The sequence below is a fragment of the Vanessa cardui genome, chromosome 9 (assembly GCF_905220365.1).
Source record: "Vanessa cardui chromosome 9, ilVanCard2.1, whole genome shotgun sequence".
Classification (NCBI taxonomy): domain Eukaryota; kingdom Metazoa; phylum Arthropoda; class Insecta; order Lepidoptera; family Nymphalidae; genus Vanessa; species Vanessa cardui.
In genome coordinates, this window is record NC_061131.1 from 13389340 (window position 1) to 13406247 (window position 16908).

The 16908-nt window shown below is 32.6% G+C and overlaps 1 long non-coding RNA gene across 1 annotated transcript; it reads left to right on the plus strand.

Annotated features, from left to right (window-relative positions):
* The first annotated feature begins 13224 nt into the window (after positions 1-13224).
* On the plus strand, positions 13225-13805 carry LOC124532489. Its single transcript, XR_006966642.1, has 2 exons — positions 13225-13286; positions 13629-13805. It is a non-coding gene; the product is annotated as an uncharacterized LOC124532489 (long non-coding RNA).
* The last annotated feature ends 3103 nt before the right edge of the window (positions 13806-16908 follow it).

A 16908-nucleotide genomic window follows, 5' to 3' on the forward strand; every position in this document is an offset into this window, starting at 1 on the left:
TTCATGTGATTATGATCTTTACACAAACGTAATAACTTGTAATATCATGTGACCTAATATATTCGTCAATTTGACACATCGATTTACATGCACTTGCTTTCTCGGGTTGTACTATAAATACTTCTATAAAGGTATAGTACGACACAACTTAGATGTCGCATCGGCAAAATTCGTAAAACCGATCACATCCGAATTAAGTACGCGATCCCAAATTATCAATATTTATTTCTCCTGCGAATATGATCTTTGCACAAACGTAATAACTTGTAATATCATATGACCTAATACATTCGTCAATTTGACGCTTCGATTTACATTCACTTGCTTTCTCTGACGCGTGAATCTATAGCGACGAATAGCGTCGAATGGCACGATAGGGAGCTATTTCTATTGGTTGTGTAAATCGGCACTAATCGGTTTTATTTTCATCCCATTGCATTTTCCGATGCTACATCTAATTTGTGTCGTACTATATGTCTATAAAACAAAACAATGCTCGTATAACTCAATTTCATATCGTAGCTTTTTTCACGTGCTCATGCGACCGACTAACTTTGTTTGGCTTCGAAGCAATACGTCTTCTTTTATCAGAACCAATATAGAACGTGTATGATAATTAAGTTTTGTAGATAACTAGCGATCTGCCCGGCTTCGCAAGTGTGCAATGCTGGTACTAAAAAAAAAGTATATATATTTATTCAGCTTATTTCGTCTAAACAGTAAAGTTTGGAGCCTTCTTTTAAGTGCAGCAGTGCACCTGTGCCAGAAGACACCGCTTTCCCATATCAATATCTTACATAAGCATATATTATAAGCGTGTGTGTTTGTGTGTGTGACTAAGTGTGTGTGTGTGTGTGTATGTGTGTATATATATATATAAGTTATAATATACTACAGGCCTTTTCTTCTTTTTTTACTATATTGTCCATGTATTATATACAAAACCCTTCCTCTCTAATCACTTTATACATTAAAGAAAACCGCATCAAAATCAGTTGCGAAATTTTAGAGAAACAAGCATCAGGCACAAACAACGGTAAGTAACTCTGTTTTATACTGTGTAATGATGGGTACACTTGCGAAAACACGATACCGAATACCTACTCTCTTAGTATTGGCCACTTTTATTTGTATAAGAACTTAAACTATGAGACGGTAATTCAAAAGAGGCCTTAAAAGTATTTAATAAAAAAATTGTCCCCTGCGTTTGACTCTAAAAAATATGAATAACTTATATTGTGATATGCATCCGTGTACCATTCACAATCAAATCAAATCAAAATATACTTTATTCAAGTAGGCTTTTACAAGCACTTTTGAATCGTCATTTTACAATTAAGTGAAGCTACCACCGGTTCGGAAAGTAGATTCCACCGAGAAGAGAACCGGCAAGTAAACCAGTAGTTACTCTTTTTTAAAATTAAAAAAATACAATTATTTAAATTGATATATCCTGCTTGGACGTCAACAGGTATTAACTCAATGCTTTTTTATTATCTATAATATTATGATATATGTGTATGTATCATATGTGATATTATATGAAATGCATATCTTTATTACATTTAACGATCTACCTGCGTCTTGTTTCTAGTGTTTTAATAATGTCAATAATAATATCTACGAACTATACTATGCATAACTAACTAAAACAATATCTATATTAATGGGATAACGAAAATAAGATTCCCTAGTGGTAAATTCACATCAATGCCCGTACATACCTCGCCAACTGCCCCACGAACCTTGGGAGCTAATATGTTACTGCTGTAATTACACTGACCCACCAAACCTTTAAACTGGAACACAACAGTACTAAAAATTCCTGCTTGTAACTTTAAATATTTTTTTTAGAAACTTATAAAATAATTAGAGAGACTATATGTTAAACTAGCTGCGCCCGTTGTACATGATTGAACTTAACAAAAAAATATATTATCGTAGCCTAAGTTACTCCTTATTATATCAGTTGTCCGCCAGTTAAAGTTCCGTCATAATCGGTCCAGCCGTTCCAGAGATTAGCCGGAACAAATAGACAGCCAGACAAAAATGTTGGTATATGTACCGCTTATACAAATGCATTGAGTAAAACAGGGCTATTTTAATATTACAAACAGACACTCCAATTTTACCGAAAGCCAAAGTCGTAGAAACGCAACTAGCTCACAATCGCAATCATTTCAAAGGTTAAAGTTTCACAAAAATGCAAATAGAAGCGTAATATTGGTTTGATCGTAAAATGAAATAGGAATATTCCAATATGAAAATAGTAGCAATATTTTAGTTCAGACTGAAGTTATTGAACGAATCATTTACGTGCAGCAGACGTTACGACTTCGCATGCATAGTTTATTTAAAGCTATATTTATATACAAATATAAAAAATATAATTATTATCCAATACGGAATATTTAATTGTCATATAAAAAAAAGGTTATGTTCAACAGTGTAAAGCCAGGCCAATCCGCTATATAGGTAGACAGAACACATATCATATTTTATGAATAATAAATAATAGTGCAACATATAATATATGTCATGAGAACTGGGGCTCTTTCTGACAATATATGCCAATGTAGACGAGGCATAAAAGTAAATTTAGAGGTATCTTTCTTAATATGTTCGATTACTGTGCTCCATAAACAGAAAGACTATTGAATCAATATATATGAAACTGTTCCGTTACTGAGTGATTGACAGACAACGCACAGCCTAAACCACTGGACCTAGAGACTTGAAATTTGGCACACGTATGCCTTAAGTGTGGTAGAGGTGCACTAAGAAGGTATTTTTCAAAATTGCCACGGGATAGGAAATAAATGGCATTTATATTTTCGAACTAAAGTAGCTCTATCTCCGTAACTATAATTAGGGGTTTCAAATTTAGCATGCAAGTAGGTTATAACAATAACTAAAAACTATTTTTAGGATATTTCAGAATTCCTAAGGGATAGGGAATAAACGGGACTTGTAACTTATAAAATTGATAAGTCATGAATCATGCTGTCATGGAAGTTTACTCATGATGATTTAGCACTAAAGTCACACAAAATACAAGCATGAACTAAGCCCGTAATGCAATAGTTTTCAAACGATTCGAACCCGGAATCAAACCTTAACATTTACATGCTCTAGGCCAGTTGGACGTGAAATACATGACATATATCAATACGATGTCATTAAATTAGTTCAAGTATATACCGATTAGTAGCAGATAGTACAGATGAAATATCTTTTATATATAGATCCAATTACTTTTGATCTCTTGGAAATGAAACCAGTATCTATTCCTTTTGTATGATACGACAGATGCGCTCATATTAAAAAGGAAACATCTGCCATATCTAAATTAAGTCAAAATATACTTTATTCAACTGGATAGGACGATGCAGTTTTGATTCATTATTTTTCAAATAAATTTCATTTAAAGTTACTGCGACTTAATAAGCTATGCATAGTATCCTTAATTTGTACTAAAATATTCGAAACAAAATATTATATTCGTAGTAACGGCTTGTTAATATCCCACTGCTGGGCAAAGGCCTCCGTTTTCTTTTGAGAAAGGTTCTTGTCTTGGTTTCGAGCACAAAAGCATCAATTCTTCGTATTTTCTGAACCCTTATAATGCATTTTCTAATTTTTTCACATCATTTAATTTTTATTTAGCATGTTTGGAAGCAACTCTGTCTTTATCAAAACAAGCAACGATGTTTGGCGAAATACTATCTCTATAAAAAGGTTATAATGCTGATGGTCCAAAACTTAACCAACATTTGTGAAGCAACCAACGCGCTGCGTTTTTGACACCCCACGTACCCTGGATTGAAACAGACCTAATTTAAAGTTAAATTTTAATTGTTATTATTACATGATGATGTATTTTTTTCTAATATATTATTTCCAAAATCGATCATTTTTTTTAAATAAATAACAACAACTTCGACAAAATTATGAGAAATGCGTTTTAATACCGAACGATGGTACATTACATAAAATAGATTCAATAATAAAATAAATAATACCGTAACGTTAAAATTAGACGACGACAGATTATGAATTATTTTTGCGATGAACTGAAATCCGCTGTCTACAGTCGGGGTAAGAAAAGGTTCGTCACCTTAAGATCTATTTTCGTGTGCTCAATGTAAGCGATAATCTGCTTTACCGATCGAGAATGACATATTGCGTCGCAATGATTTGATGTTTAGATTCAAAAGGTACTAAGAGTTTAAGACTTGATAAAGGAATGAATTTCAAAACTGATGAAGGTTTTCTTACTCTGACTGTACATAAAATATAAGAATTTTGTTTTCAATAAATCTTTTCATTGCAGCGAATCCTAACCAAACATATAGATGATTTATTGACTTATTGAAATTTTAGATAGTAAGTCAGCAGCGGTTTGTAAGAACGAGCTCACCTCTCTAAACACGATCGTGAAATGGCAGAAATGATGAACGATAGTGACCATAAATTCACATGTAAAGGACACTCTCAAAAATCTCGTATCACTGTGTCGATATTCCGCATTTCACAAGTAATATGATGTATGTTAAGAAATAATCAAAATATTTAAGACTAAATTTAAAGAAAAGTAAAATTATAAGGGTCTAGTACCAAAGGGTTATAAGCGACAGTTATAAATTATTCCATGCTTTATTGTATTTAATTAACTTATATTGAAAAACAGCTGGTACACTTTTGGATTCGGTCGAACTAAATCAAAATTATTGAGTTTGTCTGCTCAGAAATTTTCAGTACCTGTACGAGTGTCGTGACTCAAATCACAAACAAATTTATGTTATTAAGTTAATTACTGTAAGGATATCCAGCTTCCTACACCAGTTCTGTAATATTCGATAAGTCGAAGAAAGAGATCCAAAGAAGACTGATTTTTATTATTGTTTTAAGCCACACTTATTAAAAATACGTTATACAATGCCTGAAGAATTTACAAAGGTGCAGAAGAATAAATTTCGATTTCTCGTTTAAAACATTTGAATCTGTTTTCGAACGTTTCACATTTTTATTTTTTATTCATGGTAGTACATAGTAAGGTATCATATTCGCCCATACAGCCACTGCAAGAAATATAAATCACTCCTTACACCGGCATGTGCAAAAATGGGATTTAAAATTGTATCTATTCTAATCCTTATGCTTATTACGCTGGTTTTTTCAAGCCTCGGAAATAAATCAGATATCTTTGTAAGTGGTAAAGCGGTATATAACTAGAACAAACCAGATCAGTAAAAACATTTAAAATTCCTAAATTTTCGCGATTGTTACACATTTAAATAAAACTAGTTATAACGGATTTGAATCGCGTATATTAATTATTTTTGACATCCCGACGTTTCGAGCACTTTACAGCGTTCGTGGTCACGGGTAGACTAAGGTGACAATTGTCTATTTGAAGAACAAAAGAAATATTATTTACAACTACCGCCAACGATTTCTCATTTGGTATCTTGAGTAACGTTCCGGTTGCACGCAGAAGGCAACCAACCATCTTCTCTATTGAAGTTCGGATGGTTTGGAATTTCAATAGCCTCGCGTATCATTCTAGGAATGAATCTGTGTTCTTTAGCGAGGATCTGTGGTTAATCAAATCGAATAAAATGGTTAGGTTTATCCAGAGCATGTTCACAGACTGCAGACTTTGAAGAACGCCTATTTTTGACATCTCCTATATGTTCCTTGACCCTGGTACCGATACTTCTCTTTGTTTGGCCTATGTAAGATAAACCACACTCACATTCGAGTTTATATACTCCCGCAGTTTGTAAAGGAATATTACTTTTGATAGGTCTCAAGAACTGCCTCACTTTCTTATGAGGTTTGTAAACGGTTTTAATCGAAGCTCGCTTCAAGATGTTGCCAATCCTGTCTGTAACTCCCTTCACATATGGTAGAAATGCAGGTTGTCGCTCAATTGTGGGTGGCTTGATACGGCTTCTGCGATGCTGACGAGGCACGGGTAGCTTGTTCTGGTGGAGTGCAAGCTTGACCTGATGTAGCTCGTCCTCTAGGTGTTCAGCATCGCAGAGATGGTGGGTTCTCTGAAACAAAGATTTGCCAACGGTAGCTAACTGACTAAGGTGGTGGTGCGAGTTACCATTGAGGTATTTGTTGGTTTGTGTGGGTTTCCTATAAACTGTGTGACTTAATATATTGTCAGGATTCTTGATAATAAGGATGTCAAGGAAAGCTAAAGAATTATTTGCCTCTAATTCCATAGTAAATTGAATGTTTTTATTTATAGAATTAAGATGTACTAAAAATGCAGATGTCAGATCACTAGGTAATATTGTGAAAGTGTCATCTACGTACAGTTTATAAAACCTAGATGTTATTGGTCTGGAGCGAAGAGCCCTCTCCTCCAGGTCTTCCATGAATAAATCGGCGACCACGGGGGATACTGGAGAGCCCATGGCTACCCCGTCAACTTGTACATAGAATTCATCATTCCACAATAAATAACCAGATGTGAGGCAGTGATGTTGTTACATCTTCAATGGGCATGTTGTGTGTCTGTAGCTTCCTCTTGACAATTTCGATGCAGTCTTGTATGGGTAAGCAGGTAAACAATGACTGGACATCAAAACTAACCATTGTCTCATTGTTGGTTAATTTACGGTCTTTGATTTCACCAACAAACTGGTAAGAATCCTTGACATACGCCGCAGTGTGTCCTCGGAGGGGTGATAATATCCTTGCTATGTGTTGACCCAATCTATATGTTGGTGTATCGATTTAGTTTACAATAGGACGCAGCGGAGCACCAGTTTTATGGCTGTAAAGTGCTTCAAACGTCGGGATGTCAAAAATAATTAATATACGCGATTCAAATCCGTTATAACTAGTTTTATTTAAATTTAAAATTCCTTTAGACATCTCATATATGTATGAATGCTCCAATCAATAACTTCCAACAAATGATCTTAATTCCGTCGTATGAAGTCACTTTAGTATGCAGGGTCAATCGAAACTAGAGTCGCCATAACTTCTTTAAGGTTTTATAGAAAATGCAAGTCTTTCTTTAAGATTATCTTTATATGTACTTATTTTACGTACCTATAACGAATCGTTGTAGCTATGAATCTGTATCTCTTAGATTATTCTAATATACGTAAGCAAAAGCAATAATTCTATTGTAGTTACTTAGCATTAATTGGTCATCGGGTCGTGAAACTATTATAAAATGTGAAAAATATTAATTAGAGTACTAGAAAATTATAATGGTTGGTCTTCCTACTTTGAACGAGTCGACTTCAGGAAACAGAGTTGAGATACATTTTGCGATATCAGAGCTGTAACCTTTTTACTTACGAAAACTTCGAATAAATTTGAATTTCTAGTCGTTAAATAAATATATAAACCAATCCAAAATACATTGTAGAACAATGTTTGCAATGAGCAATCCTTTGTAGTATATAAACGACTGTCTTATCCCTTTCTGTCGTGATAAGTTTAACAATCAAAAGAAAGAGACAAATCATTGTCTATCGACTACATCTATCAACGCTTACAAACTTTGAACACTTGATAGCCATTCGTACTTATACTGAATTTATACTATGAACGCTCGCTATCGGTTCAGGAACCATGAAATATTTCACATGAGTTTTTTCCATACTATCTTATTCTATTCGTACGAAGCTGGAAAGAGTCTTACTCAGGAACCATGAAATATTTCATATGAGTTTTTTCCATACTATCTTATTCTATCCGTGAAGCCGGGGAGATTCTTTCGGAAACTTCTTTAATATCCGAAGATTCGTGCCTAAGATATAACATGACATTCACAATTCTATGCAAATTTTTATCTCAAAAAAATAAAGACAAAGTTTAGACAAATTAAATTTTCAAACCGAAGAAAAGGTCCCGGGAACTTGTAACGCCATTACGGTCTATCGGCACCATTTGCATAATTTGTACCGTAATAGAGTTAACTTCTAACAACGTCCTTAAGTGGGATCTGTGATGTCTTATATCTAGAATGTCTTATATCGTTAAAGTTAAAATGTGGAAGTAATAACTTGTTACTTTTTTATAGTAGGGAATTATACTTGTAATGGGCATTGTCGAGATATAATCTTTACACAATTTTTTCACTTAAATAAAAAATTACAGACCAAAAATATAAATGCGGCATCAATAAACTAAGCACTCCTCCCCTCTTAACTGGCAAGTTTGCAGCTCATTTTGGCACGCTGCACCATTGCGGGATGTTGATACACATACCTATTATAAAATTTTCTTTCCAGCCAATTTACGATATTTTCTATGACCGAACAAATGCGAGATAAATTGATTAATTTCAATTAGTAAGATTTTATGGATAGAAAACTGGATAACTTACTGGACTGACCCTGAATCCCACAAGGTAGTTTTACATGAATATATTATAGTAGATGTCGCCGCGATTTCGCTGTTCAAATTTGCTTTATACCAAATTTCATCAAATTTGGTTCATTGGTTTGTTTGTGAAAGAGTGTCAGACAGGCCGATAGAGTTACTTTCACAATTATAATATTATGTATAGATATATGTATATAGATTATAAATGTTTGACGACCTCCGTGGTCGAGAGGTGTATACACCGGTTTTCATGGGTACGCCACTCCGAGGTTTTCATTAGTTTTCTATGTCGTCTTGGGTCTGGGTGTTTGTGGTACCGTCGTTACTTCTGATTTTCCATTACACAAGTGCTTTAACTACTTACATTGGGATAGGAGTTATGTATGTGATGTTTTGTCATATTTATTTATGTTCCTGTTTTTTAGTATATATGTAACCTATCGATCAAAATATTGGTCTTTTGACGGTAAGCACCAAGTCACCACCGCCCTCAAACAATTGGCGGACTAAGAAGTTTGAATTGTAAGACCTTTGTGTTGTAGTGTTGCACTGGGTCACTTACCGTTTAAACCGAAACACATCAGTACTAAATATTGTTGTTTTTGACAGAAGAATATCTTATTAATCAAAATATATTATATATATATATAATATATTTTGATTAATAAGATATATATATATATATATATATATATATATATATATATATATATATATATATATATATATATATATATATATATATTTATTATACTTTATTCAAGTAGACTTTCACAAGCACTTTAGAATCGTCATTTAACAACTGTATTAAGTGAAGCTACCACCGGTTTCGTTTCGAATGCAGGTTATACCGAGAAGGATCGGCAAGAAACTCAATAGTTACTTCTCGTGATTAGTTTTCTTTTCTATTTTGAAGGCTGGTTCTCACCTGCAAGCCCCTCGATGTTGCAGACATATGAACAGTGGACGATGGTAGTGACTCTCCATCAGAGCCTCCTGCTCGTTTGCCACCTATAACATTGTGATGGGTACTTACAGTCAATAAATAAGGTTAAGCTTCACCAACTGCGAATGCCCATTTCATACAGCCTAAGTCCGGTTGAAACTATAAACGATAAATAATATTGGAGATTCACCAGATTAGTAGTTTTTGCGTAAACCTATTTCGGGTCAACTAACTCAACTTTCTTTATCAATACATATTATAAAATTGTAAATGGTCTGTATCTGTACATGGAAGAAAAATAAGAAAAACTTTATTAGGAGAACTTTATATATGCAATAGAACCGAAAAGAGTGTTTTTTAGAATTTTTGTCTGTATGTATGTTTGTCTGTACGTTTGTTCGTGCTAATCTCAAAAATAGCTTAACCTAATTGAATTCGGTTTTGACTATTGCGTTACAGTTTGCTGGAATTAACATTTAGTCTTTTGTTTTGTTTCAATCGGTTCATAAATAAAAATGTTATGACAATCTTAAGAATCCCATTATTACAACAATCAATCAAATGAAATTAAAAATAAAATGCCACAATACTGTATTCATCCTTACCGTAATAAATAATTTCATATTCAAGTCTGTTTTAACACCTACTAATTACTTTTTGAATTACTCAAATCGGACATTCCGTTCAAAAGTATTAAACCCGATAATAATATCCAATTCCATACCCACAACCAAGCGTACAAGTTGCGGGCACAGCTAGTTATAATAATAAAAACTTATATGTGTTTACAAGTATAACGACAAACATTAGAAATAAAACCTGAACATCTCGAGTAAATAATGCGGCTGCTATTTCGACTAGCTAACGATAAATACAGCGATTTACATAACAATTTCATTCATCGATATTCCCATCTGACGATCCAATCGAGTCAAATGCCGAAGGTATTAAAACTCCTTGAACTTCGCTAAATAACTTCTCCGATTATATTTAGGGATTTCATTATGTGACCCGATTTGCATATGTAGCTTCATTATTGCCTATAGACAATATAAGCGTCAATAGTGCAATGGTTTACTTGTTACCTAGTGATTAAAGGTCGCAGGATCGATTCTAACCCCTTGGACTATTTTTATACCCGCTCCTTACACAAGTAATAAGCTTAACAGGGCTAAATAGGAATATTAGTAATTTCTTAATTAATTTGGATTACTGATAGTATTGTTGTTTTTTTTATGGAATAGGTTGACGGAAGAGCATATGGGCCACCTGATGGTAAGTGGTCACCATCACTCATAGACAATGACGCTGAAAGAAATATTAACTATTCCTTACATCTTCAATGCACCACCAACCTTGGGAAGAATGCTATTAAGATGATATGTCCCTTTTGTGCCTGTACTTAGTAGTATGATGGTACGTTTATTTAAACGGGTCTGTATCACACAGATTGTGAATTCGATAGACAATTATACCTGTCCATTATTAACTCACTACTTTAATTTTTCGGAAATAGTAAATGAGGGTAATATATAATGTAATATAGGGTAATAAAAGGAGCGTATCTAATTTACCCCCAAACAATTATACTGTGTATTGTTGTGTTCCGGTTTAAAGGATCAGTAAAATAGCGGAATTACCTGTGCCTGCACAAGGGACATAAAATCTAAGTTGCCCAGGTTGGTGGCGCATTGGAAATATAAGGAATAATTTAAAAAAAAATGGCATTAATGTCAGTGGGTGGTTAGACCACTTAATAATATAAGGCGGCACTTTTGCCGGTTCATGTATTCATAGTATCTTATATCTTATATCTTATATATATAGCTCTTAGAGTTTTTGTTTTCAAGTAAATTATTTCATCATATTTCAACCATGCAATGACAAAAGCAATTTCGTAAGAACGAAATACACTCTCGTCTCAGTCGATAGCTAGCCGCAGTGACTTCTCACGAGCGCACAACCACAGCACGGTTCATTGGTTTTCAATGGAACGTTTCTATGAACTCGTATTGTTGAAAGAGGTTCTATTTATAGATTTTAATATACCTTTATCTAAATTAATATTATGAATGTGAAAGTAGCTCTGTATGTCTGTTGCTCTTTCACGACCAAACCGAATTTGAAGAAATTTGGTATGAAGCAAATTTGAATTCCAAGAAAGGACATAGGTTTCTTTTTTCCTGATACATACATAACAACAACTAGTAAATAATAAAGCCAATGAATGTGCATATAGAGTATAGAAAAATAGAGCTCTGAGGAAGAAATAAATTGTGTTATTTTTGCTCAACTCAAAAAAACATCCATCGTACTAAAAGTTTACAAAATTTCCTTTATTTCGCCTTTGCGCGGAAGGTTTCTATTTTTAGATTTTCTCGAGTTATCCACTTCTGAGAATCGACTATTTGCCTCCCATCGATCGAACTCATCGTTGAACTTAAATTTTCTTTCATCCTCTTCTATAACCATTCCTTGGCGATACTTTATCTATGCTTTTGTTTAAATTATTACCTTTTGAATAATTAATAGGCATTATCTGTGGTCTGTCAAATATGTATCCTAAATGTATGCTGTTGGACAAAAATATAGTACTCTTCTGAAGATTTTAATGGATAAACACGCTATTTTGGTTGTTTTTTAATTTCTTACAGAACAGCCTGTAAATTTCCCACTGCTAGATTAAGGCCTCCTTTCCTTTTTAAGGAGAAGGTTTGGAACATATTTCACCACGCTTTTCCAATGCGGGTGGTGAAATAGATAGCAGAATAAATAGATGGCAGAATTTCTATGAAATTAGACACATGCAATCTCACAAACTAAGCACATGAATATTCAGTGGTGCTTGCTTAGTTTTGAACCCGCATTAATCGGTTAAAATGTACGCGTTCTATGTAGCTGATCCACAAATGGTCCATTCACAATGTTTTCTTTCGACTTCAGCTACGAGATAAAATGTAAACGAAATTTAAACAAGTGAAAACTCTGTATTTGCCTGAGTTTGAAATCAATCAATCAATGCAATGTTCACTTCATTGTTTTGCTAAAAATCAAGGAACAAAACTATATATTTAATATTAATTTCAGATTTGTTAAAGTATCAAATATAATAGAACAGACATCTCTGTAACATTATAATCTACATAATATTTGAACAACGTGTATTGTTTTGGTAGTAAAACGTTACATCACCCCAATATTCGCGAATCAATGACACATAACCAAATACGCAAATAAAAGTTCCAATCAAAATCCAATTATCTAGGACGCATGTATTCATGTATATCAATTGTATTGTCCCTCACAAACAGTATTGATAGAACGATCAATACGTTCAATTAAATTAAGTTCACAATGAAACAATTGGAAACTACCATGAACTAGATGGAAGCTTGTAATTGGGTATAGTGCTCTGTACCCTTAGTACGAGTTTGACAGTTTACTTCATGTAATTTACTTTCGGTTTTCTTTTCATACAAATCCTATCAGCGCCCCAAGCGTAAACGCAGAGGAACTAAAATCGGCAGTACGAGTTTTTATTTCTAACGTTATCGACTTCGAAGTCGAAATAACGCGCGGTTTTCGACATTTTGGTAGTACGAGTAACACTTTTGACAGATTTACGCATGTAAATTGACGTTTTCGTTACTTTCTTATCGAGTTTGAACTCACTGATTTTATTTCGGTGAGCATCAGTGAAACCTATCTTTGAAAATTAATTATTAAACATGTGAGGCAATATAATGCTTGAAAACTAGCTACAACTGTTACGGTAGTCTTTAAGAACATTAAAAAGCAACGAAACTGAATTCTGCGGTGAAATTTATCTTTAATTAGCCGTATTTTAAACTAACATATTTTCTTGAGAATTGCCTTACAAAAAGTTAATTTTTTTTTGCGTTAACATGTGAAGAAGAAATGAGTAATAAATATTAACTTATTTTCAATATATTTACAAATATGATACAAACGCAAGGTGAGTCTAAATATAACATACCTTTTTAAATGCCATCCTATTGTATTATTTAATTACATCGAAAATAAATTATAATAATGTAAAAAAATGTAATTCAATTATCATAATATCATTAAATCTCTTAATCAAAATAGTAAAACAAGTTATAATTGAAATATGTATATTGTTTAAATGAGTATTTTCAAAAACATCAAAAATACTTAACTTATTTTTGTTATTATTCGTAACAATATTGGTAGCAGTTGAAAATGCTTTGAAGGTATGATGGGGATCATGCAAAGTATAATTAACTATCATTCTTTAGTGTAATCATTATTAATAAAAAATATATATATTTTTCAGGCTATGAGTGAATCAATCCTTTTTTGGAGCAGCTATGCTATTATTAATGATGATTTGGTGCAGACAATATCCAAGAAACAAGTGATCATGCATTGAACAGTTATCTACATCTCTATATACTTTCCTTTTCATTTAATTCAAACAATAAATATACTGAAAAGTGGATTTGTCTCTTTATTGAATATCTATTATTTTCTACGATATTGTAAAATGAAATTGAATTGAGAATGATTTAAAAAATATGGATTATTATATTAGAAACATCTATAGGTACATTATTATACTATTATGTACGTATATTATATGTTTATATTATATTATATATACATTATTATTATACTCAATAAATGCTTATAACTATTTTTGTCAATTCTCATAAATAATCAACGTCCAAAACACTCATTGCTTAAAAACATGGAATGTTGTTATTTATTCTTTTTCAAAAAGTAAAAATACAAATGACAATAGTAGTATAAAACAGATAATTAAAACTATTAACTCTTTATTGTTTGATGTTAATCAGAAACTTTATGTATGTAGTACATATAATTATATTTTTGAAAAAATAAAACAAGAGAAATTAATTGTTAGGTATTTGTTTTCAATATATTAAAGTTTATTTTCACAATGATTCTTGGAGTTAAGAGTGATAGAAGTAATGTCACACTGGAAAATCAATAACTATTGTTTTGATTTCTCTCAAATAATTAACTTCAAAAACACTCATTGCTTAATAAAATATAATGTTGTTATTTATACTTTCTCAATTATGGGGTATATTAAAACAGTTAATTAAAACTATGAACTCTTTATCGTTAAATGAAAAAGTTTTATATATGTAGTATATATAATTATATTTTAGGAAAAATAAAACGCAAATTATGGTAGTAATTATTATATATTTGTTTTCTATATATTAAACTTTATTTTCACAATGATTCTTGGACATAAGAGTGATAGATGTAGCATCACACTGGAAAATCAATAACTATTGTTTTGATTTCTCTCATAAATAATCAACTTCAAAAACACTCATTGCTTAATAAAATAGAATATTGTTAGATGAGTTTTGTTAAACAATGTACGTCCTGCCTTACGCCATATGGGTACACAATCACACTTTACTTGTAGCTGTGTAGTTATGTTATTGAATTGATACGGAATCACTAATTTTCTTATAGGTTCATCTGAGTATAACCTATGTGAGGGCACTTTTATAATTTCAGAGGTAGATTTACTATTAATCGTAGTTTGATTATTTTTAATGGCATTCGTATTACTTGTAATCATTTTTTGTATCCGATCCATAATTTTTATTTTTTGATAACAAATTGTTTATTTGTAATCGAATATATATGTTAAGAGAGGGTAATCAAAGGGGTGGTCTCAAAACGTGCTGACAGCTGATTCATTCAATTTTTGAACGTTGCCAGTGGTCGTCGAGGGAAACAGTAACCTAACCTAATCTATTGGTTCACAATCTAAGTTAATCAACCTAATCTTATTTTATTTTGTGTATTTCTACTGGGAAATTAAATAACAGTGTACTGAAAAATTACAGCGCATCTTTATTTCTGATATTCCGCCATTATCACGCCCACTAAGGAGGAAGACAGCCAAGAACATTTTAAAGGTTCTTCTGATGATCCGACATATATTTATAATTAGTAGTAGTTTTTAATATTTTTTTTATGTAATAAGTTGGCAGACGAACATATGGGCCACATGGTGGTAAGTGGTCACCATCACCCATACACAATGTTGCTGCAAGAAATATTAACTATTCCTTACATCGTCACTGTGCCATCAACCTCAGGAATTAAGATGTTATGTCCCTTGTGAGTTGTGCCTGTAGTTACACTGGCTCACTCATCCTTCAAACCGGAACACAACAATACTAAGTACTGTTGTTTGGCGGTAGAATAACTGATAAGTGGGTGGTACCTACCCAGACGGGCTTGCACAATGCCCTACCACCAAGTAAATTATTTATTTTAATTAGTTCTTATTAATGAAATATTGGTAAATGGACCACATGTTGGTAAATGATCACCGATGCTAGACGTAATTATTAACTAAGCATTAAATCGCCAGTACACAACAAGCACTGGCTCACTCACCCTACACACCGGAACACAAAAGTTCTATATATAACTGTTTGGCGGTAGAATATAATTATGACTAATGGATAGTACCTATACCTACAAATTAAATAACACAAAACCCCAAAGTGATAGTAGCTACACAATTAATTTATCTCGTAAAATGACAATTCAAAACACCTTTTTGAGTAAAGCATATCTTATTAAATTAAATTTCAGAACTTCCCAGAATATTATTTTAATTTGCAAGACATTTCAGATGGTTCGTACAAAATAATATTACTTACAAAATTGATCATACAGTTGTAGGTGTTTAGTCTTGTTGGAAATTGAGATTTGACGAAGAAATGTTGTTGGAATTTTTGGAAACATTTCACGCGATCATGATTCATCTTATATTTATTTAAAAGGTCCTTTGTTTTAATAAAACAAGAATTTAGATATACCTATTCATTTCCTAAATAGTCGTAAATGTATGTACATAATTTGAGAATAACTACTGAGTGAAGATCAATTAAGAAAATTCGAAGAAACTAAAAAATTACGACTTAAAAATATTTTCTAATTTTATTCGCTACGTTACTCATACATAATACGCCGTAGAATCATTAAATTGATGTAGATCCTTCATCAATTTGTCGCGCGTGGCGCCGAGACGGCAGAAACCTTGCGACAGACTAGAAAATATCTAAACAGCAATCAATTGGAGATTATTATTTATTCAGCGAAGTTATTCAATAGTAACTGCTATTAGTCATAACTTGCTTGTATTGCCTGTCTTGCCTGTTTTGGTAGGCTACTGGCTAGATATAGGTATGGGCCACAGATAACGAGATCCTGATTTCACAATCTGTGCATCTTGCACACACATTTGTTCACTGTCTATGTACTGTGTCTTCGATATAAATATTGTTTAAGTTTAGGTTTAGGTATGCCAAAATAATTTGACGAAAATTTGTATGTAATTCAACAAAGAAATACACGTAAATAGATGTGCATTTAATCGAAACTAAATCTACGAAGGTAAGGAAGGCAAACTTGTAGGGTAATTTAGAAAGCCTCACTGATGTTGATATTATTTAGGAGTTTAATGTACAAAGTTTTATAATTAACATCATGTTACCTCCGGTGGTTTGCACAGGGTTTTGATCGATAAATATACTTCCGGATAAATGGGT